The sequence below is a fragment of the Copadichromis virginalis genome, linkage group LG6 (genome assembly GCF_057382275.1).
Source record: "Copadichromis virginalis isolate Kocher_CV1m ecotype Utaka linkage group LG6, C_Virginalis_male_GT1.1, whole genome shotgun sequence".
Classification (NCBI taxonomy): Eukaryota; Metazoa; Chordata; class Actinopteri; order Cichliformes; family Cichlidae; genus Copadichromis; species Copadichromis virginalis.
In genome coordinates this window covers 22,376,462-22,399,447 of record NC_140623.1, presented here as the reverse complement: position 1 = coordinate 22,399,447, position 22,986 = coordinate 22,376,462, and the positions used below count along the sequence as shown (strand labels likewise).

At 40.8% G+C, this 22,986-nt stretch overlaps 1 long non-coding RNA gene across 1 annotated transcript in view; it reads right to left on the bottom strand.

Annotated features, from left to right (window-relative positions):
- LOC146707771 (uncharacterized) overlaps window positions 1–21,329 on the bottom strand; it is a 331,445-nt gene extending 310,116 nt beyond the window's left edge. The window contains exon 1 of the long non-coding RNA XR_014920875.1: window positions 21,224–21,329. This is a non-coding gene — a long non-coding RNA (uncharacterized LOC146707771). The remainder of the gene's footprint in view (window positions 1–21,223) is intronic.
- Window positions 21,330–22,986: the final 1,657 nt, after the last annotated feature.

The following is a 22,986-nucleotide window of genomic DNA, read 5'->3' as shown; positions in this document are numbered from 1 at the left end:
CGAATTCCATGCACCATCTGTGTCATTCCTGGGTTACATTCTTGCAGGGGGGCAGGTGAAGACAGATCCGGCTAAAGTGAAGGCAGTAGCGGAGTGGCCACTACCTACCTCACGAAAACACTTACAAGGGTTTTTGGGCTTCGCGAACTTCTACCGCCGCTTCATCAGGAATTACAGTCAAGTAGCCGCTCCCCTAACTCGTCTAACTTCCTCTAAGCTTCCTTACCATTGGAGTCCAGAGGCCGACGCCGCCTTCTCCCGGTTGAAAGAACTGTTTACCTCTGCGCCGGTCTTAATCCATCCCGATCATAGTAAACCTTTTGTCGTGGAAGTAGACGCGTCAGGCGTTGGGGTCGGGGCGGTGTTGTCCCAGCGTTCAGGTTCATCTGCTAAGCTTCAGCCCTGCGCCTTTTTCTCCCGCCGCCTCTCACCTGCGGAGAGGAATTATGACGTTGGAGACAGGGAGTTGCTTGCTGTAAAGCTAGCGCTGGAGGAATGGCGGCATTTACTTGAGGGAGCAGAGCATCCATTCACTATTTGGACTGACCATAAGAACTTAACCTATTTACGCACAGCCAAAAGGCTCAACTCGCGCCAAGCTCGATGGTCCCTATTCTTTACTCGATTTAACTTTTCCATCTCTTACCGACCAGGCACCCGCAACACCAAGCCGGATGCTCTGTCCCGCCAGTTCGACCCTGTGTGTGACCCGTCTGATGCACCCACCATCTTGCCGGCAGGAGTCAGGATCGGTTCTGTCGCCTGGGACGTGGAGGAGGACATCCGCCGTGCGCTGGAGACTGAGCCAGACCCCGGCACGGGCCCTCCGAACCGACGCTATGTCCCCACCGTGGCTCGCCCTAAGGTGATCGATTGGGTCCACAAGGGCAAATTTTCTTGCCATCCGGGTGGGGGGAGAACAGGCTCACTCCTTAAAAGGTATTTCTGGTGGGAGACTATTGATAAAGACGTCAAAGAATATGTAGCTGCCTGTCCTGTCTGCGCACGTAACAAATCGAGCTCACTACGCCCAGCTGGACTTTTACGACCCCTCACTATACCTCATCGCCCCTGGTCTCACATTGCGTTGGATTTTGTCACTGGCCTTCCCGTCTCCTCAGGTAAAACCACGATTCTCACTGTGGTGGATAGATTCTCCAAAGCTGCACACTTCATTGCCCTAAACAAACTCCCCACTGCAACGGAGACAGCCAAGATTATGACTGAGCAGGTCTTCAGACTCCACGGCATACCTTGCGAGATCGTGTCAGATAGGGGCCCTCAGTTCATTTCGCGAGTGTGGAGGTCGTTCTGCACCGCTCTCGGGGCTAAACCCTGCTTGAGCTCAGGATTTCATCCACAGACGAATGGGCAGGCCGAACGGCTCAACCAGGAACTGGAGGCCACCCTCCGTTGTGTCGCTGCCTCCAACCCCGCCTCATGGTCCTCGTTGCTGCCGTGGGCAGATTACGCTCACAATTCGCTTACGTCTTCTGCTACTGGCCTCTCGCCTTTCGAGGCCTCCATAGGTTACCAGCCGCCTCTCTTCCCCGACCAGGAGGCCGACCTCGAGGTTCCCTCGGTCCAACACCATCTCCGACGTTGTCAGCGGGCGTGGAGGTTGACCCGTCGGTCGTTGTGCCGGTCCGTTGCTCGCCAGTGCCTGTACGCGGACCGTCGCCGCAGGGCAGCCCCTGCCTACTCCCCTGGGCAGAAAGTGTGGTTGTCTGCTAAGGACGTTCCCCTCAAGGTGGCATCCCGTAAGCTGGCCCCGCGTTTCATTGGACCCTTCGAGGTGGAGCGGGTCCTCAGCCCTTCTGCGCTGCGGTTGAAGCTGCCTTCCTCGCTGCGCATTCATCCGACCTTCCACGTCTCCCAGGTCAAGCCGGTGGTCGTGAGTCCGTTGTGCCCTCCTTCCGCTCCCCCTCCTCCCGCCCGGCTCGTGGATGGGCATCCTGCCTTCGCGGTCCGGCGCATTCTGGACGTCCGTCGGCGGGGACGGGTCCGGCAGTTCTTGGTGGACTGGGAGGGTTATGGGCCTGAGGAGCGGTCCTGGGTGTCTCGTTCCTTGATTTTGGATCCTGCTTTGCTTTCTGCTTTTTACGGGGCTCGACGCGGGCCGCGGGTGGCTCGGTCGCCGGGGGTCGACCCTTGATGGGGGGGTAGTGTCGTGGTCTGGGTGGTTTTCCACAGCATCAGCTCCTCCCCACTGGGTGGAGTCTTTGTTGTTCCTCACCTGATGGCAATCGGACCAGCAGTATTTATGACCGGCGCACTCAACTGGTCTTCGCCAGATTATCTGCCAACTTTAGTCAGTTCTCGGCCTCACGTCCGTTCCTTGGTGACTAATCGTGTGTATTAACCGTATCTCTGTTTTTTTCGTCAGCCTCTGAAAACCACCTACCAAGCTCTCCTGGATACCAGTTTGCTGCCACCGGTAATCCCTCTCCGTTTTGGAGCTGCCATTTTCTCCTGCCTGCCTCCCTGCCTTGCATGCAGCACCCACCTGGACCTCTCCTGCCTCCCCCCTCCACGCAACCCCCACCTGCAAGCTTGTAAGACAGCTCAGTGTACTATTTTTTAGATTCACTCGCAACCCTCTGTGGGATTCCCCTGACTGCTCTGTCCTCTGTTTCAGTGCCCTGGCCCGCCACAGTTTCCCCTGCCCAGTACCTGCACCCAGTTATCCCTGCCATCTAGTTTTCACCACAGTATTTTTCTCTCGCCTCAGACATCTAGTTTATGTTCATTGATTCTAGTCTGCACTTTCTGTTAGCCTCTGAGCATTGTAAAAATAAAGTCTCTTTTCGTTACACCTCACCCCTGGCCTCCGGTTTTGAATCTGCGCTTGAGTCCATCCCATGTCCACGGGCCACTGCGCCTGACAAAATGTTGCTTTGGGTTGTTGAGATTTGTGGGCATTCATTTATACACAGCTGTCTAAAGGTCAAACCACATATTTCAGGTAGCTGAGGTCTGGAAGACTTTATTCTTTTCTTTTTAATTCATTCTGCTGGAGATTTGCTGCTGTGCTTGGGCTCTAGTCATCAGACAAACTTGCATTTTGCTTCAGAAGTTTTTGGTGTACAGAACATATCCTGGCTGACTTAGTGACTGCAAGATGCCCAGGTCCCGCGGGTTGTAAAACAAACCCAAATCATTGCCTCTCCACCACTGTACTTGACAGTATGAGGTATGAGGATTTTGTGCCAAAATGCTGTGTTTGGTTTTCTCCAAATGTGGTGCTGTGCATTAAGGTCAAACACTCTCTACTTTGTCTTGTCTGTTCAAAGGGCATTGTTCCTAAAGTCTTGTGGTTTGTTCAGATGCAATTTTGCAACCCTAAGCTGCCATGGTTTATTGTGTGTTTTTCCAATAAAAAAAGTCTTTCTCCAAATAAAACCTCGCTCTTCAGCCTAAACCTCACATGTAATTAAATTTAACATTTCATCTGCTAACTGTGGCCTTTAGATTCTGATGATGCTGTTGGGTTTTTGCTGTTTCTGAGCATTGTGTGGTCCAACCTTGGGGTCAATTTGCAGGAATGTCCAGTGGCAACTGTAAATGGTTTAGAAATGGCTTTATCCAAGACTGATGGGCAGCAACAACTGCTTCTAAGGTCGATGCTGATAACTTTCCTCTTTGGCACCGTGTTAATGCAAACCTGAATGCTCCAGCACAGCAATCTGCCAAAATGCAATGAAACTGCTCACGGTTGCTGATGATCAGTGAATGTAATACATCTGATTAGCAGTACCTGCCTGCTACTTACCCTCTTAATTCCTATGGATGCAGCAAGGATGTGCTTATTATGACACATCTAACATGCAATTTTCATAGTTGAGCTGAAGTTGTATTTACCTAATTATAAAAACTGTATCAAGTAGCAGGTGTGCTCTTACTTTTTACAACAAAAACAGTATATGATGGCTAACCTGGCAAAACCATATGTGAATGGAAATACTAGACCGAACCCTTTTATCATTGACAGTCCCAACAAAATCATAAAAAATGCAGACATTAGTTTTTAAAATATTAATTGTGATAGAAGGCTGAGTTTATTTACTAAAAACTACTATGATATGCCTCTCTACCAACTAAAAGTGCAGATATCTCTTAAAACTGTGTGCTAATTCACTGCATTACAGATGCATTGTGAAACAAACTCAGTGCCAAGAAATTGTCTGCTCATGGTGTTTTACTGGTCACGGCACACAAAGAGATGAGACTCGAGTGGCTCTCGTATCATGGCATGGTCTCTCCTCTGAAGCTAACCAGAAGGGATGAATAATATTTGCCATGTGGATTCATGTAGCAGCGATGCTATAAGCACGGACACATCCTCATCATTATCTGCATAATATGCTGACAGCATTGGTCTAGATTTTGCTAAATCCAATTGGAGTTGCTCTACTGTCCTTCACTTACTGCTGAATTAAGTCAGGGCACTCCTCTGACAAACTGTCATGCTAATAAACTTGTCACTTAGAAGTATTTCACTGTAATTAGCTTTACTTTTTTTCTAAAAAGACACAGCATGGTAGCTTTAAGTGTTTCATCTCTGGCATTGAGCCACAACATGAGAATAAGCAGAGCTCTGCTGGCTGTCGAGGGGGTTTGGACTTTCTGATGAATTATCTACAGCTGCAGAGCCTTCTGGCAAGTAAGGCTGGACAAGGTGCCCTGCTACAGTGCTTAGCATGACTGAAACATATAGTTCAATCAGAGTGCTCAGAGGGAGTCTTCTTTTAGTCATTCACTCTGCAAAAAGATATAACTTAAGACATAAAGACATTCTTTAGGACATAACTGGCCAGAGAGCAGAGTTGAAACGGCAGCATGCTGTTAACTGTTAGCAGTTTGAACAGCAGTGTGATCATAGAAATCATACAAATGCTACATTAGAAACGAGAAAACTAAATTACTTTGATTTTTGCTTTTCATCGTTAATTAGTTAAACCAACAAAACATCTTTTGACAGGTTTTCAAGTATTTTGCAACAGTGTTTTTTGAAAACCTGGAATTGAAATGCACTTACCTGAAGAGCACTTTGGATCAGCTTCTGTTGTTTTAAATGTGCTATATAAATAAAAAATAACTCGGCTTGACAGTTAACACAAAAGGATTATTATATCCAGGCATTTTCATACTTCATGTCTGAGTTGTACTTTTTCATTGAAACTAAAATAATTCACTTAACATAATTCAGTGGGATGAGTATATTGTTTGAATGTCTGAACATAGTCCCCAACTAATGAGCCTGTTGAGGTAACAACTATGATGACCAGCAGATTTACAGTCTGTTAATGATAATTGCACTACCATTAGCACGAATTCTACTCTGCATAGTTCTATTCTTTTTTTTTTTTTTTAGATTACTTTTTTTTCTATCACTTTTGGATATAAAACTTTTCACTACTTCACTCTCTCAGTCAGATAGAAAATTCAACAGGAGCTGTGAATGAAACATCACTTTTAGTAGTTGTAATATCTGGATATTTGTTGTCTTTCTGAAAGCTTCTGCTGGTGGTCTGCCTGAGATTTTGTTTCTTCTCTGTTTCTTTTCTTCCTTGTTCCAGGAAAAAAAACATGTTTTCACAAGTTTATATAAATTGGTGCTGTTGTGCCATATGTAGAAGTTCCAGTTCAGTTTTTTAATTTACAGCTATAAACTTTTTCCACCCAATGCTCTTCTTTTCTTTCTGCTGACATGACACAACAGAGCATGGGGGGACGAGTTGTGTGATGAAAGGTGAGCAATGTAATGAACTTAATGGAGAGAAACAAACTAAAGCACTAATTTTATCATTATTGATTTGATGCCAATACATTGGTATCGCTCCTATCACTAGTTGGATCATCCTCAATTCACAGCATCAACCTACAAATTAGATGTGTGAGGTAGTGATTAAACTCTTACAACTAAAGTGTGAAGTGCTACAAAATTGTAATCTTTTTTTTTTTTTTTTGTTAAATTGCAGGCAGTTAAATGGTGCTAAAATACTGTTTCTCAGACTTTTTGAGTTACCCAGGAAGCTTATTGGAATAAAAAAGAAATTCTTGGAGGGAGGTCGAAAATTACATAATAATTTGTAGATGTGCAGCTTTGAAAAGTAGATAATTCTATGAAAAGCAAACAAATGAAAAAGTTTCTGTATTTTTTTTGCCAGTTATTTATTTCTTATTTTTTTAGGATAAGGTGAAAAATTCAGCCCCTAAAAAAAGTTCAGTAATTCAAACAAACTTGTATTTGTCACGGGGTGCCGAGGCAGGCCGTGTGGATTAATAACGGACCCAAGATGCAGACTGCTTAAGTGGAGGGTGAGCTTTATTAACAACAGGTGAAGTACAACAAAAAAGGGTGGCGAGAAACAGAACGGTAAAAACTCTAAACTGGGAAAACTAAAACTAAACACAAAGCCAGAACACGAACGAGGGTGCCTTGCAGGGAGAATGACCAGGAAGCCGGAGGAATAAACACAGAATGACGGCGGGGAATAACGCAGACGAACCAGCAACTAACAGAGGCAGACACGAGGTTAAAATACACAGAAGGATAACGAGGGGATGAGACACAAAAGGAGGGCACAGCTGGGAGTAATCCGACCTGACGAGACAGGGGAAAAGTAAATTGAACACACTGAGAACAGACACGGACCTTCAAAGTAAAACAGGAAACACATACATGTAATGACATAACACACCAACTTAACACAGACTGGGGGAGACAGAACATAGGAACATGAACCATGAAACAGAAGAGTACAAACACTCAAGGTAAGCAAAACCACAGAATAATAATAAACTAAACATAAACACGGAGTCACAGACTCCGGACCATGACAGTATTTGCTTATGTCTGAACAATCACCATGAATACATGGGCACAACTAGTGATGATTTCACATCAGAGATTGAACTTGTAGAAACCATTCTTGGACACATGATTTTAAGTTAAAGAGTTGTAGCCAAAAAGAGCAAATAAACAGGAGAAGAGATCCAGAGAACTCTGAAACTCACAAAGCAGTGCATCATTGAAGCTTGCAATGTAACAAGTTCAACACAGATAAGGTTTCAATAAAAGAAAATCAAGCATTTCCTATTCTAGTAATTAAATGCCCCTGGAAATGCAAAGCAGCATGCAGTTTGTAACTGCACAGCTTCTTTTGGTAGAATAAAAAAAAACCATACAGTTCTAAATCAAACGTATAGAGGTCCGACCTCTTACTGACCTTTAAATGTTTGAGAATTCATGTCAGAAAGAGGGAGACATATGCTCCTCTTCATTACCCCCAGGATTATCCTCTCCAGAGTGCAGCGCAAGCATGTACAGTGATTGTGTGTGAGATGCTTTGAAAGCTGACCCGCTGCTATCTCGCTGGCAACCTCCGTGGCCTGCTTGCACTGTGTGCCTTTTATGAGATCTACTGAGAATACATGGAAACACACTACTGTATGACCTTGTGTTGCCCTACTAATATCCTATAATATATTCTAACTACTAAAATGACTCATAAACCATCTTCCAGAAGCTTTAAAATCATATTTGCGCCCGATATTCTTTGACATGGCATTTCATCTTGAACATCGGTCCTTGAGCAGTACAAGTTTGGACATCTTAAAAGCAAATAGAAAACACCTGCAACAACTTCATGTTTTATTTGTGCACTTTTTTGAGCATATGCTATGGTTATGAGAGAACAACGTTAGAATATACATCAATTATGCAAATAACACAGCACTTGTTGTGGGTAATGTTTTTTCTGTGTATTGAATCAGCAGGACAACAGATGTATACATCATCATCTTTTTGAGTAAGAGGGGAAGTGTGTGGGTTGTAAGACTAGTTTCTTTACTTTAAAAGTGCATTAGGAGCATCATTTCTTTCGTGTTTGATGTACTGCATGCAACTGTTAGATGCATATGCTCCCTGTTTTATTCATACACCTCTAGATAGTATGCTAATGCAATTTCTAAAATGATGAAATACATAAAAACAGTTTATTGCAGGTAGTGAAATTCAAATATCTGCTTGCCCTCTTCATTTACTCCATTCTCTTTTAATCACACTCCTTTCTTTTTCTCTCCTCTTGGTATTTCTGCAGGTCGTGAGGTGTGATTTGAAGCTGTTCATGTTCAATATAACCCTTATTGACATGTGCGCAGAGGCTACTTCCATCACATCTGTAGTAACTGTTGTAGTGCTTTGAGTTTTATTTATTATGTTGTAGAGCCAGAGGTTGCTGAATCTACCAGCTTCTTACTGTATTATTAAATTCCTTGTTGAAATTGTTCCAGAAAACTCAACCAATTACTCCGGATCAATTCAACACTAAGTGAATGAAAGTATAAACTTCTAGGGAAACCGAATTTAAGATTTACCCTTAATTCTCCTGACAGAACCATTTTTTAATGCTCAAATAAAGTTTCTCAGTTACCTATTACCTGTTATGCGTGGCTCATTCAGGGGAGCAATAATGTTAAACTGTTACATTTTACACTTATTAAAACTAAGTGAACCCAAATGGAACAGATGAATTTGTGGCTTAAACAAAGAATAACTGCGACACAATCAAACCAAAGAAAACTAGTCTGGGTGCCTGAAAAGCACAAGTCTTCCAGATTTGCATGCAACAGTCATCAGTGAGGGAAACCATTCCTCCCACGATAACCCTTTGCTAACACGAGAATCACGAGTAATTTTGACTATAGTAATCTAGATGGATTTCCATGACATTTTGTACCTTATACTCATATGGATTTTAATTCTTCAGATTCCTGGGTTTATTATGTAGTTCCCAGAACTAATTGCTAATTGCTAAGGGTATCATATCCCAATCCCATGTCGGATGCATCATCTGTGTATGTATTTGCCTATTTGTTATGCGTAGACCTATAACTGTCAAGAAACCATAATGTTACTTATTAATTGATGAACGTGGCTAGGCGTTTACATGCAACTGTCAAGATTAAAGCATGTGAGACATGAATCACATCTATGGAAGGCTATATGAGGTATGCTGACATGTCAGAAATAATAACAGCAACAGTAAAAAGAATTCACAGCGTGCACGACATCTTTAGTGCCAGCCTGCAGAGACAGGTCAAGTCAGATTAGTAGACACGATGTTAGATTAAGGTCATGTTTGTTGTCACACAGCTAAATATCACAGCATTAAATTAAAAAGGACACTGTGGCAATTTATGCAGAAAAAAACATAAATGAAATGCATAATTGAGAAATTAATTTAAATTAACAGATTTATTTTTAAACCTTGAATCAGATAAGACAAGGACAGTGAATTATTTCCAAGATGTAAAGTAAGCACTGGATGATTTGCAGTGTCGGTCGTAAAGGAAAAGCTTATATATATTTATACATATAGAGCCCAGCTTTTGCAGTGTTAGGGATACTGTATGTTGTTTTCAAGCTTCTCTTTTGTTTCTGTGTAATGGAGATTTAGACATAAAATGTGCTAACACGTCAACATTTAGACAAAATACCTGCATTCTGTAAGTTCCATTTCCTAACAGGGCTTTAGGCTGTGCGCATTGGTCAAGCTCGAATGCTTGGCTCTGGCAGAGTCAGCAGACAACGAGCTGACAAGGGAAGTCTCCAGGTCTGTCTCCCTGGAGAGCACCTATGGCTAAGGAGGTTGTTATTGATCTAAGTAGGGGGAGGAAAGAGAGATGCGGGGCAAGCAGGGAAGAACCTCTGCCCTATTCTGCACTCTAGTGTCCCACTAGACAGGGCAGTAAGTCTTTATCAACTCCACAAACTGCCCATGTGAAAAAAAAAAAAACCAACCCTGGAAAAGGAGGCCCGTGATATCCACAAGAACAAAGTTCAAGAAAATAGATAGATAAATATTAAAAATGAAGCAACCATTTCTCGCCAATATTTTTTCCTAAGCATGCTGATCATTTGAATATTTTTGCAATGCTGAAACAAATTTCAATAAATAAAAGAGACACAATTAAAAACATGTTGAACATTTGCATCAACAAAAATTTGCATAAAAAGACATTGCTTACTTCATACACTGAAAAAAGAACATTTACTTAATGGATTTACTTAATTCAGTTGACATTGGTTGCACACAACTGTTTTGCTTTGGCAGAAACTTAAACAACTGAATTAAATCACCACAACTTATTCATATTCAATAAACCTGTGCATTTTGTGTTGATAAAACATGATTGAAACATGTTTAGATGAAGTAAGTTGAGCTCATAGAATATTTTAATCCCTCACAATTTCGTCATTTTATTCCAGCACTATTCAATAACTTTTACCCCAATACTACTTGGTTACTTAAATACTACATGTTGTCTTCATATTACATAATGTTTAACAAAGTCTAGAGTCTGGTTAACATAAAAAATCCAATGAATTTAGAACGACTTCCATCCTCCTAGCTTTATTTGGGTTGCAGGGGGGCTGGGGGATAACCCCAAACTGATAGGTTAAGAGGCAGGGTACACCCTGGATAGCTTACAAGCTTATCACATAGAGACAAACAACCATTTGCACTCATATTCATGGGTAATTTAAAATCACCAATTAACATAACTCTAATAACTGCAGGAGGAAAGCAGAGTTCCCAAAGAGAACCCACTGCAAACTAGCCGGATTGTCGATTTGAACCAGCAACCTTCTTGTTGGGAGGTAAGCGCACAAACCACCACACCATCAAACCCGGCTTGGACAGATTAAACCTCAATAAATAGCGATAGCATACACGTGGTGTGTGTTAGTTGTCTGCCTCTTATAACTCCAGTAATTTTCCTGGAGTTTGAGATCTCATGTGATCTTGTGCATTTCAGCAACTAACCACTCTTACTATCATGTCCTCTCAACAAGAACAAATTAAGTTGTTGAATTTCATACAGATCCTACATGATTTAATTACGTTCACCATAGAAACATAAAATTATTTGTTTCAAATTACAAGTTAGACTTTTGTAAATGTAACAACCACAGAGTTTACTTTTTCAGTATATACCGCAAAAAGTAGAGGTGGCTGCTTGACGTGACTGAGATGGATGCCTTCCTCAAACTATGATCAAAGCGCGCGAAATGAAATCTTGATGCGGTGTCGTGAGATTTAACATTGCTATATTATTGACTTACTTCACTCGAACATGATAGGAAAAATTTAATATGCCCTCTCTGCATATCATGTAGTTTCTACACTATATAGTTACACTTAATTTTAAAGCATGAGGCAACTGTGTTAAATACACACAAGATGCTTACATAAATCCAATAGATGGCCAATTCCTTTTTTTCAGTGTAGTCTCATGATGGATTATAATGCAGTATTTAACTAAAAATATGTTTAAAAGACAGTGTTATTTATTTATGTGTATTCTTTCAGGCCTGTTGGTTTTCATCAGTCTGAAACAATAAAGAACCAGAATAAAACCAGATGTAGGCTTAGTCTACGGGCATGGCGATATGAGATCAGCAAGTACAAATAGGTTTCCTGCATTGGGATCGATCATATATTAATCTTTATAGAACAACAACAAAAAAAGACCTTAGACTCTATTAACAAACAAAGGCCTCCTACTGACTTGCCCATGGAAGTTCAGGAATCTTCGAGGAATGGTGACGAATTGACAAATCGGTGGCAGATGATTTCATCTGAAGGTAACTGTCGGCTCACAGCAAGTGAACCCAAGTTACCATGATGGTATTCCTCAGTAAGAATGGAAACCACCTTCATAGTACAGAAAATCGAGACTTAACGCTGAAGTTACCTGAATAAGTTCAAAGCCTACTTTGTAATACAGAGGGAAATACTATGAAGGAACTTCAACAAAGCTAGCTTCTCTTTGCATTATCTGTTTTGACCAAACCTAAAACCTCATTTGGAAATGACGTATATGATGACAGTGGTTATTAACTTGCTCTGGCTGCTACCTGGCTCTGGGTTAGGTGACTCTTCCTCACCACCTGTGAGTGCCACTTTGTCATCATCTGATAACGTCAACAATCAGAGACATTATCAGGTGATGATGATAAAATGGTGATTAAATATAAAGGACTCAAAAAATAAAATGCAACACTGCCAAAAATAGGATGAGATAAATGCTGCAGAAAATCTTTAATCTTGGGATTATGCATAAAATAAACATTTTAGTTCCAATTAATTGTTTAACACTCATCCCACCGAGTGGGGTCCGTGCAGACATATTTTTGATATATCCTACAGGTCATTTTTAAACATTCAATTCTTTATGACTTCAATCAATTTGTTCTTAATAAGTTTATATTATTACTTTCTTTTCTGGTTTGATTAGTGTTTAGTTAAATGCACCATTTCTTCCTAAACAGTTTTAATAAATTATAATATTGATTTGCTTAATGCTTGCCCTGAATCCTAAATTTAAGATTTTAAATAAGAAAGACTTGGACATCAAGGCTGTCTTAATCATCCGGATGCAGAACTTCCCAGATTGGAAGTTGGCAGAATGTGGGCAACACATCCAGACCTACAGTACCTAAGAGCACTGGGATGTGCCCTGGTCATGCCTCATATGAAAAGGACAGCTGATGCTGCTACATTACAAGCCACAACCTGAGCAGTGATGACCCTCCCAGGAGTGAGGAAAACATCACCTGCTGATGTGACTGTTCAACTCTCTGCTGGAAGATCTGCTGGGAAAAGGTGTTACCGTTGCTGCTGAATCACAACAGCAACATGGCTGTAGCTTAGGTGGCAGCGCAGGTCAGCCACTAATCAGAAGGTCGGTGGTTCGATCCCAGGCTGCCTCCTGGCTGCATGCCAAATATCCTTGGGCAAGATACTAACCCCGTGTTTGCCTACTGGTGGTGGTCAGAGGGCCCGGTGGCGCCAGTGTCCGGCAGCCTCGCCTCTGTCAGTGCGCCCCAGGGCAGCTGTGGCTACAATGTAGCTTGCCATCACCAGTGTGTGAATGGGTGAATGACTGAATGTAGTGTGAAGCGCTTTGGGGTCCTTAGGGACTAGAAAAGCGCTATACAAATGCAGGCCATTACAACAGGAAAGTATCAACAGTTTCCTCCTGCTGTCACATGCTAGCACAGCATGAGGTAAATTGTGTGCTACAAACTGCCTCTTGTGTCTGATTAGCTTTAGCTGTTTTTGGTTGTTTCTGGTCTCTGTACAACCACAGGAAGAGCTTGGTTCATGTTGCGGTAAATCAGACTGGGCAGACAGAGCAGACCAATTTTTATCACAGTTTTCTTTTTGCAGATGATGTGGTTCTGTTGATTTCATCGAGCCATGACCTCTGAGTCGCACTTGGGTGATTTGAAGTTGAGGGTGAAGTAGCTGGGATGCAATTTAGCAGCTCCAAGTCTGAGGCCATGGTTCTCAGTTTAACAAAGGTAGCGTGCCCACTCCAGATCAGCAATGAGTTACTGCTCTTGGAGTTTTGTTCAAAAGTGAAGGGGAAGTGCAGCAGATGATCGATGAACAGGCTGGTGTGCACGCTGAATCTACAGATGCTGTCTCCCATTTATGGTCACAAGCTGTGGCAAGGGACCAAAGGAACAATATTGCCAATGCAAACAGCAGAAATGAGCTCTCTCTGAAGGGTGCCTGGTCTTGGCCTTAGAAATAGGATGAGGAGTTTAGACATTTGGGACTAAAGTCCCTATGCCTTCACTCGATATGAGCTGGCTGGGGTGGTGCCAGCCTATGACCTCCTGGGTACCTCCAAGGTCAGGTGTTTTGGAAATGTGACGGAGGCCCCGGGGCAGACCCAGGGCAGTTATTTTGTTTTGGGGCTAAATTACCCCAAATGGTTTCATCATATACAGTGGCTTGCAAAAGTATTCAGCCCCCTTGAACTTTCCCACATTTTGTCACATTACAGCCACAAACATAAATCAATTTTATTGGAATTCCACATGAAAGACCAACACAAAGTGGTGTACACGTGAGAAGTGGAACAAAAATCATACATGATTCCAAACATTTTTTACAAATAAATAACTGCAAAGTGGGGTGTGCGTAATTATTCAGCCCCCTTTGGTCTGAGTGCAGTCAGTTGCCCATACACATTGCCTGATGAGTGCTAATGACTAAATAGAGTGCACCTGTGTGTAATTTAATGTCAGTACAAATACAGCTGCTCTGTGATGGCCTCAGAGGTTGTCTAAGAGAATATTGGGAGCAACAACACCATGAAGTCCAAAGAACACACCAGACAGGTCAGGGATAAAGTTATTGAGAAATTTAAAGCAGGCTTAGGCTACAAAAAGATTTCCCAAGCCTTGAACATCCCACGGAGCACTGTTCAAGCAATCATTCAGAAATGGAAGGAGTATGGCACAACTGTAAACCTACCAAGACAAGGCCGTCCACCTAAACTCACAGGCCGAACAAGGAGAGCGCTGATCAGAAATGCAGCCAAGAGGCTCATGGTGACTCTGGACGAGCTGCAGAGATCTACAGCTCAGGTTGGGGAATCTGTCCATAGGACAACTATTAGTCGTGCACTGCACAAAGTTGGCCTTTATGGAAGAGTGGCAAGAAGAAAGCCATTGTTAACAGAAAACCATAAGAAGTCCTGTTTGCAGTTTGCCACAAGCCATGTGGGGGACACAGCAAACATGTGGAAGAAGGTGCTCTGGTCAGATGAGACCAAAATGGAACTTTTTGGCCAAAATGCAAAACGCTATGTGTGGAAAACTAACACTGCACATCACTCTGAACACACCATCCCCACTGTCAAATATGGTGGTGGCAGCATCATGCTCTGGGGGTGCTTCTCTTCAGCAGGGACAGGGAAGCTGGTCAGAGTTGATGGGAAGATGGATGGAGCCAAATACAGGGCAACCTTGGAAGAAAACCTCTTGGAGTCTGCAAAAGACGTGAGACTGGGGCGGAGGTTCACCTTCCAGCAGGACAACGACCCTAAACATAAAGTCAGGGCAACAATGGAATGGTTTAAAACAAAACATGTCCATGTGTTAGAATGGCCCAGTCAAAGTCCAGATCTAAATCCAATCGAGAATCTGTGGCAAGATCTGAAAACTGCTGTTCACAAACGCTGTCCATCTAATCTGACTGAGCTGGAGCTGTTTTGCAAAGAAGAATGGGCAAGAATTTCAGTCTCTAGATGTGCAAAGCTGGTAGAGACATACCCTAAAAGACTGGCAGCTGTAATTGCAGCAAATGGTGGTTCTACAAAGTATTTACTCAGGGGGCTGAATAATTACGCACACCCCACTTTTTAGTTGCATTTCGTTGCCCTGTACCTGTGACAAGTTGAATTCTATTCTATTCTATTCTATTCTAGTTATTTATTTGTAAAAAATGTTTGGAATCATGTATGATTTTCGTTCCACTTCTCACGTGTACATCACTTTGTATTGGTCTTTCATGTGGAATTCCAATAAAATTGATTCATGTTTGTGGCTTTAATGTGACAAAATGTGGAAAAGTTCTAGGGGGCCGAATACTTTTGCAAGCCACTGTAAATACAAACACTGAACACAATTACTGAAAACTAAACTATAATTGTAACTTCATGCAATAATAATATTGAGTTACTATTATTACTATTATTATTATATAAAATGCTATAATATGACATGTTATATTAATATTTTTTTCAGATTCATTAAAAATACGGCTCAAACAAAAGAAGAAAAACACATCACATCTCACTAGAAAAAAATCATGCTGGCTATGTTTAATATTTGGACTGGGTAATATATTAGGAATGAAATGATGCCACATCGTTGGATGGAAATTAAAATAAGCAACCTACAAAGGACTGAATTCAACGACATCCTGAAAATCAAAATGAAAACATTACACTGCAGTCTATTTGACCAAAATCTCATTGCAGCAACTTAATGTGGTACTCAGTAGTTTGTATGGCCCCTTATGTGCTCCTAATAACACTACAGATGGTGTCTTGAGGTCCAAGGATTTCATCCCGATACTTAATGGCACTTAGGGTGCCCCTATCTAGCCTGTAGATGTTTGTGCATACCTTCATGGATATACCTCCCCACACCATCAATGACCAACCACCAAACCAGTGATGCTGAACGATGTTAAAGGCAGCATAATGTTCTCCACAGCTTCTCCAGGCACTTTAACACCTGTTACATATTCAGCTTTATTTATATAGCATCAAATAAAAACAGTCACCGCCAGGTATTTTATGCTGTGAGGTAAAGTCCACACAACATATGCTCAGGCTTAACCTGCTCTCATCCGTGAAAAGCATAGGGCATCAGTGATGGACCTGCCAATTCTGCTATCCAGGCTCTGCAGTGCCAGGCAGTAAGCACTGGGCCCACTACAGGTAACTGACCAAATTGATTGTTTGGGATGAGACATTCACGGCAGTGGCCTGCTGGAGTCCATTTTGTAGCTTTGGCAGCTTCATTCATTTATGAAATTCCAATGTTGCAAGGACAATATGTATATTGCTTACCGTTTATTAAAGAACAGTATCCTGAAATGCAAAGAATTCAAATTGCTGGAATGGCGGACAGGGCTGCCCACATTCAGGTCCAGACCAAAAAGGCTAGGCAGCGCCTGTACCACCTACGACAACTGAGGAAGTTCAGGGTCTCTCCAAAGATCCTCAGGATTTTCTATACAGGCGCTGTGGAGAGCATCCTCACACAGAACATGACATCGTGGTTTGGGAACAGCTGTGTGAAGGACCAAAAAGCTCTCCAGAGAGTGATCCGTACAGCAGAACGCTGCTGCAGGATTGCTCTCCCCCCGCTTCAGGACACCTACACCAGGAGATGCCGGACTAGAGCAGCGCAGATACTGAAGGACCCGTCCCATCCTGGCAACAAACTGTTCCAACTTCTGCAATCTGGTAGAAGGTTCCGCATCTTCCGGGCAAGGACAGAGAGACTCAAGAGGAGCTTCTATCCCCAAGCCATCCGTGCCCTAAACACACACACCCGCCCTCTCACATCATCTATAATTGACTGAGACAGGACTCTTCCAGACACTAAACCAAGGAACAATGTACATTTCAATTCCTTTAATTTTAAATATGTTTATATTGTCTATCCTGTAAAATAGTCAGATATCTATTCATATTAATGTACAGAATTCACCTGCTTGCTGCTACTACTGCACATTCACCCAGTGTATATATGTGTATATATATATAATGTTCTTCCTCTACACCCCCCCCCCCCCCCCCCAATTTTTGCACATGTCGAGGAGCGTGTCAGGCTACATTTCACTGTGTGTTATACTTGTATAACTATGCATGTGACAAATAATAAAGAACCTTGAACCTTGAACCAGATGCGGTTTCTCGCAAGTAGATTTTTTTAAGGCATTTTTTTCCGAAGTCGCAAAAGTATGACGTCACAACAATGTGATTGGTCACTTGCAAGGTTGAACCTGGAACAACATTTATTATGATGATGTGGGAACAACACCGACACGAGGATCTCAGATCGTGCCCCATCCATGTGCCATCCTGGAGGAGTTGTATACCTGTGTGACCTTTGTAGGGTGCAGGTATCACCTCATGCTACCAGCAGGGACACAGATTCTAACCAATGAAAAAACTAGTGATAAAATAGTCAGAAAATATAAGGAGGGAAAAATGTCAGTGCCTCCACCTACCTCCCCATTCCTGTTTTGGGGGGTTGTCTTATTGTAGTGCACCCGTTGTTAATGTAATTAGCACCAAAGAAGCTGAAATTGATTAACAACACTCTCTATTTAAGTGACTAGATCAATATCCCAGAAGTTTTATTGACTTGATGCTATACTCTGATTATAAAGTGCAATTCTTGAGGAGTATGTGTCACTAATATTAACATGAGAAGTAATATTTTTTGGTATTACTATTTTGCTCCTATCATTGATTCTCACAGTAAATTATTCTTGATGTCCCCAGAGATCCCTGTCAGTAGTCCATACATGTTAAATATGCTGGTAGGGCGAGAGTTAGAGGCTGAGTTTGCTTTTGGTGGTGCTGTTTGTTTCTAATATGATAGCTGCACATTAGAGGCCTGAAAGTTTAAATGCATTTAAACATTAAAGGTAACTGTTCCACAGCCTAATAATGGAGACGTAAAATTGCTTCAGTTTGCATTTAGATAAAAAAAATAAGATATTGATTAAATGTATATTAGTGGGTTTTCTGTGGTCTAGTAGCTGCAACTCCAGCAGTGGAAAAGAGACTAAGCTAGGAGTAAAGAAATATAATAAAATTATACATTTTCTGCACCACCAAACAAATATATGCTCATTCCAGAAACAATGTAACAGTTTGTGCAGCTATAATGTTCTATCTTGGTTTCATTTGGATGCTGATGAGTTACACCTTAACAACATACACCTATAAAACATGCAAGTCTCAAGTACTGTAAGTCTCAAGTCTTTATCCTCAAGTCACAAGTCAAGTCTCAAGTAATGTCAGGCAAGTCAGAGTCGAGTGTCAAGTCACTGGTGTAAAAGTCCGAGTAAAGTCACAAGTCTGAAACTTTGAATTCCAAGTCCTTTTCAGTCTTTAAAAAAAAAAAAAGAAAGAAAAAAATAATGTTGCAGTTATATGCTAAATGTAAATATTAGACCATGTAATTTTTAAATCTGTGTTTTTCTCAACACATGACAAAATAGTGAACTTAGAAAATATACACAAATTGTGAAATTGCACCTCTATAAAATGCAGCTCAATTAAACTTAGTTCCGAGAATAATTTTCACCGACAGTTCTGAGATAAGCTGCATGTTATTCTTCAAATCAAATCAAATCAAATCACTTTTATGGTCACATCACATGTGCAGGTACATTGGTACAGTACATGTGAGTGAAATTCTTGTGTGCGAGCTTCACAAGCAACAGAGTTGTGCAAAATACAATAACATAAACAGGCAAAACATACGAATGGCTAAATCTGAAACTAATAAATATATGTACAATATATAATAGTATATGCAAAAAAAATTTCTGGATGTGTATACTAAATGTTTTTCTACGTGTGTGTGTGTGTGTGTGTGTGTGTGTGTGTATATATATACACATATTTTACAGATTAGATATAGTGTACAATAAATAAAATATATAAAAATATACAGAGTTGAGACATGTGCAAAACAGTGGCATTACTGTACAGTATGGAGTGCAAAATGTTGATGTTGTTCTTGGATGCGCTTGTAGGACCGGCTTTAAAATCGCATGACAAAAATATCATACACATTAAAAAAAACAACACTGTATCACCAACGGAGCATGGACAACATTTGCGAGTTAGATGAAGTCAGCTATCTCATCGTAGCAAAAGAGAAGCACCACCTACCATTCTTTATGCAACTTCAACCGTCGGAGAAAGTTGGAAGTTGTTCCATCTCTGTCTGTGATTCTCTTCTTGCATGTTTTGCATATTGCATTTCGGTTTTTGTTGACTACTTCATAGTTTATGTACCTGAAAAAACATATCTCCTTGCAGCCTTTTTTTTTTTTTTTTTTTTTTTAAATCTGGTTAATTTGATTGTCTGTGCTACAGCTCACGCACGTACGGAGTGTGGTTTGAATAAATGAATGAATGAATTGAATTAATGGTCCACACTTTCTATATAATATGCGTGTTAAATTTTATATTTGGGGTAAAATATCAAGTCTTTTCAAGTAAACCAGTTCAAGTCCAATTCAAGTCCCAGGTCATTGGTGTAAAAGTCCAAGTCAAGTCACAAGTCTTAGAACATTTTTTCAAGTCAAGTCTAAAGTCATAAAATTAATGACTCGAGTCTGACTCGAGTCCACACCTCTGCTTCCCAGCTGAGAATCTATTTTGCTCTTAAAACATGTTTCAAATAACAAAATCGGTGAAAATGTGGTATTATCTTTAATTTAAATTGTGAACATAACCAGCTCCTGACCAGGTTATGTGTTCGGTGTAAATGATCAATTTATCCAGGATAAGAGGGCCACTTTTATGATTCAGAAAACTTTAAGCTAATGCATTAATCTCACTTTTTAGCAAACAGCTCAGTGTTCTTAGTTTTTACTTCATACTTTCCACTTGTGGCTTCTTTTTTTTTTACCTTTGTAATCAGAAAACCATTTTTTAATACTCTATTTTAACGTTTGAGCTTTTGCACTAAATTTATCAGTCTGTTAAAATAAAGCTTGTCATTAATTTGGACGTTTTTTTCCACAATGGCACTTAACAAGAGAAGGTGCAAACCACTGGAAATTTCAGTTTCTTAAGTGAGGATTTTGTCATTTTCTGTTTCATTTATTGATTCAACAAATGGTATAGAATGCATCTTGGTTTTGACGTCACAGCTAAAAATCTGCTTTATAGATATTATTATACAACTGATTTCTAAGCAGGGGCGATTCTAGGATCAGAGCTTTGGGGGTGCTGTGCCCAGCCAGGCAAGATAAACTTTACTCGTCACGATGAGACGTCTTCCCCGTGTCTGTCAGTCCCTGCACCCTTAAATGTCTCCAGTTGTCCCGAGTTCCCTGTGACTGTCTCCTTGGTGCATTTAAACCCCTGTTCCTCCCTGTCCTCATCGTCTGTTGTCTTCGTTTCCATTATCAGTCATCATAATTTTACCATCTCTGAGTAAGTCTGCAAATTTCTTTATTAAATCATAAGATTCTTAAATTCATCAAGTCTCTCTGTGCCTTGGTCCTCGTCACAAAACATGACATCACTGTTTTGTACATTTTAACACAACTTAATCCCCATATTTGAGAAAGAAAAGCAAAACACTTTTTTTTTTAAGTCTGTAACAAAACCATCAAATCTGATCAAGGTTATTTAAATGCTGCAAACGAAGAATGGATTGGAATAGAAAAAATACATATCCTAACCTTAATTACTGGGGGAGAATAATGAATGATGCTCATAGTGAGTAAGAAGTAAATTGAGTGCATTTTTTGGACAGAGATTCACTTTTAATGTGTATGTATAATATAATACAGATATATAAAAATACACTCCAAAAATAGAGTCCTTGAAATGTACAAATGTACAAAATAAAATTATAAAAATGGAGGCAACTTTGCCTGTGGTACAATGTACACAATGTATGAAAAGATCTTTACTGCAGATACTACTATGGCTCTGCAGATTTTTTCTTTTCTTCTTTTAACCTATGTCGCCTCACCTGAGGCTGGCAAATCTGTCTATCACTGTTTGGTGGTCAAGTCTCTCAAGCAGTTTAACAGTTTCTGTTTTGCCTGTCACTTTTCCCTGTCTGTGTTCTTACCTGGTTCTTCCTGACCTTTCTCCTCACGTTCCCCTCTTTCCGCTCTCCCTGTTCGGACTGACAATCATACACAAATAGATTGTATTCAATTAGATGAAAAAAATTACATTAATATGAGACAACAAATACTATTAAGATCACTAATAAAAAAAAGTCCTCTCTCAGTGTACTTTCAACCAAAAGGCAAATAACCAAACCACATGAACATCTAATAAAAGATATAAATATTGAAACACTGATCCAACATTATCCTTGATTGACGGATCATTTGATTTTACACTTCTACCTGAATGTTGCTCCTGGGTTTAATCTTGGCACATGCACATATGACAAAATAACAAACTTCTCTCATTCCATTTCAAATAGGACAGTGGTAACAACAGCAGGCTACAGACAATTTTAAGTTTTAGATTTTAAATAGGTTATATAAATTTTAATGGGAGCAACAGGGCGGTCAAATGTCGCTGATTTTACTACAGAGTAGGACGGATTGTAGGGTAGCAAACATCGTCGGAAAACACGTTTCCAACACTGCAGGTTACCTGGTGTAATGTTTTTCAGCTCAAAAGAAACATGGTCTGACTCCTACCTAACTATATAAAGAGTAACTGAAGGTTAAATGCAGCTAATATGTCCTGTTTTAAGCCAAGCACTCACACCTCCGATCCGCTGCGTCTCTGCCACCATCGCTCTTGCAGCAACGGTAGGGGAGAGGCGAGCTGGAACAAACCATTTTGGGGGGGGGGGGGGGTTTATCTATACTTTCGTTGTTAAAATGTTACGTCTCAAACAAGTACTGAATGCTTTTTATATTTTTAGTAGTGTGTCACAAACAGTAAATATTGTCAAAAAAAAGTAAGAAGTCTTTGGGGGTGCTATGATTCAAAAACTGGCTAAAATCGCCCCTGTTTCTAAGTAATTTCCCCCCACTCTGGACTACTAGAATCTAAGGGTTGCCTTACTGACCAATTAGTAAAGTTAATAAATTACAGCAATTGTTTGAATACTGTGGGTATAATTGAGATGAAATAAAAGCAAATTCTGAAAAAGGAAAAAGACTTAATCTACAATCCATCTAAACCAGAAATGTTTTAAATAAATTTTTAAAAAAAAGATATGGTTTCCATATACAAATGATACAAGTTCAGTAATTAATTGGTTGCATGATAATGTCAGTCTGAACTTCTGTTCATGTTCCAGAGGGGTGAGAAAAATTGATATGATCTCAGTGACTTTCACTATGGCGTGATTGACAGTGCCAGAAGGGGTGGCTTAATTATTTCACAAACTGCTGATCTCCTGAGATTTTCACACACAACAACGTGAGTGTCAGTTCTGTGGACAGAAATGCCTTATTGATGAGGCCAGACTAGTTGGAGTTGACAACCATTACTTACAATTTCCGTAAGCAGAAAACATCTCAGGATACACACATATTGTACTTATAACACGAGGCAGGTGACCTACAACCACAATTGGCTCCACAATACTAAAGTAAAAAAAAAAAAAACCTTTAAGGAAATAGGAAAATGTTCATTGAAAACTGGACACTTAACCACAAAGGTCCAAACTGGGTGTAAACCATAGTTTTCTGGTTAACCTTTCTTGGTAAACGTGAGACCACAGCTTCCTAATGTGGTATTTGTAGTTCCCTAAATCAGGATGGTTATGGCTATACAGCTTGTTGGTTATGTTGGCATCTGACAAAATGGGATTTATCACGAGCTAGGATGATAATATGTTGGTAGTGTAATGATGTGGGC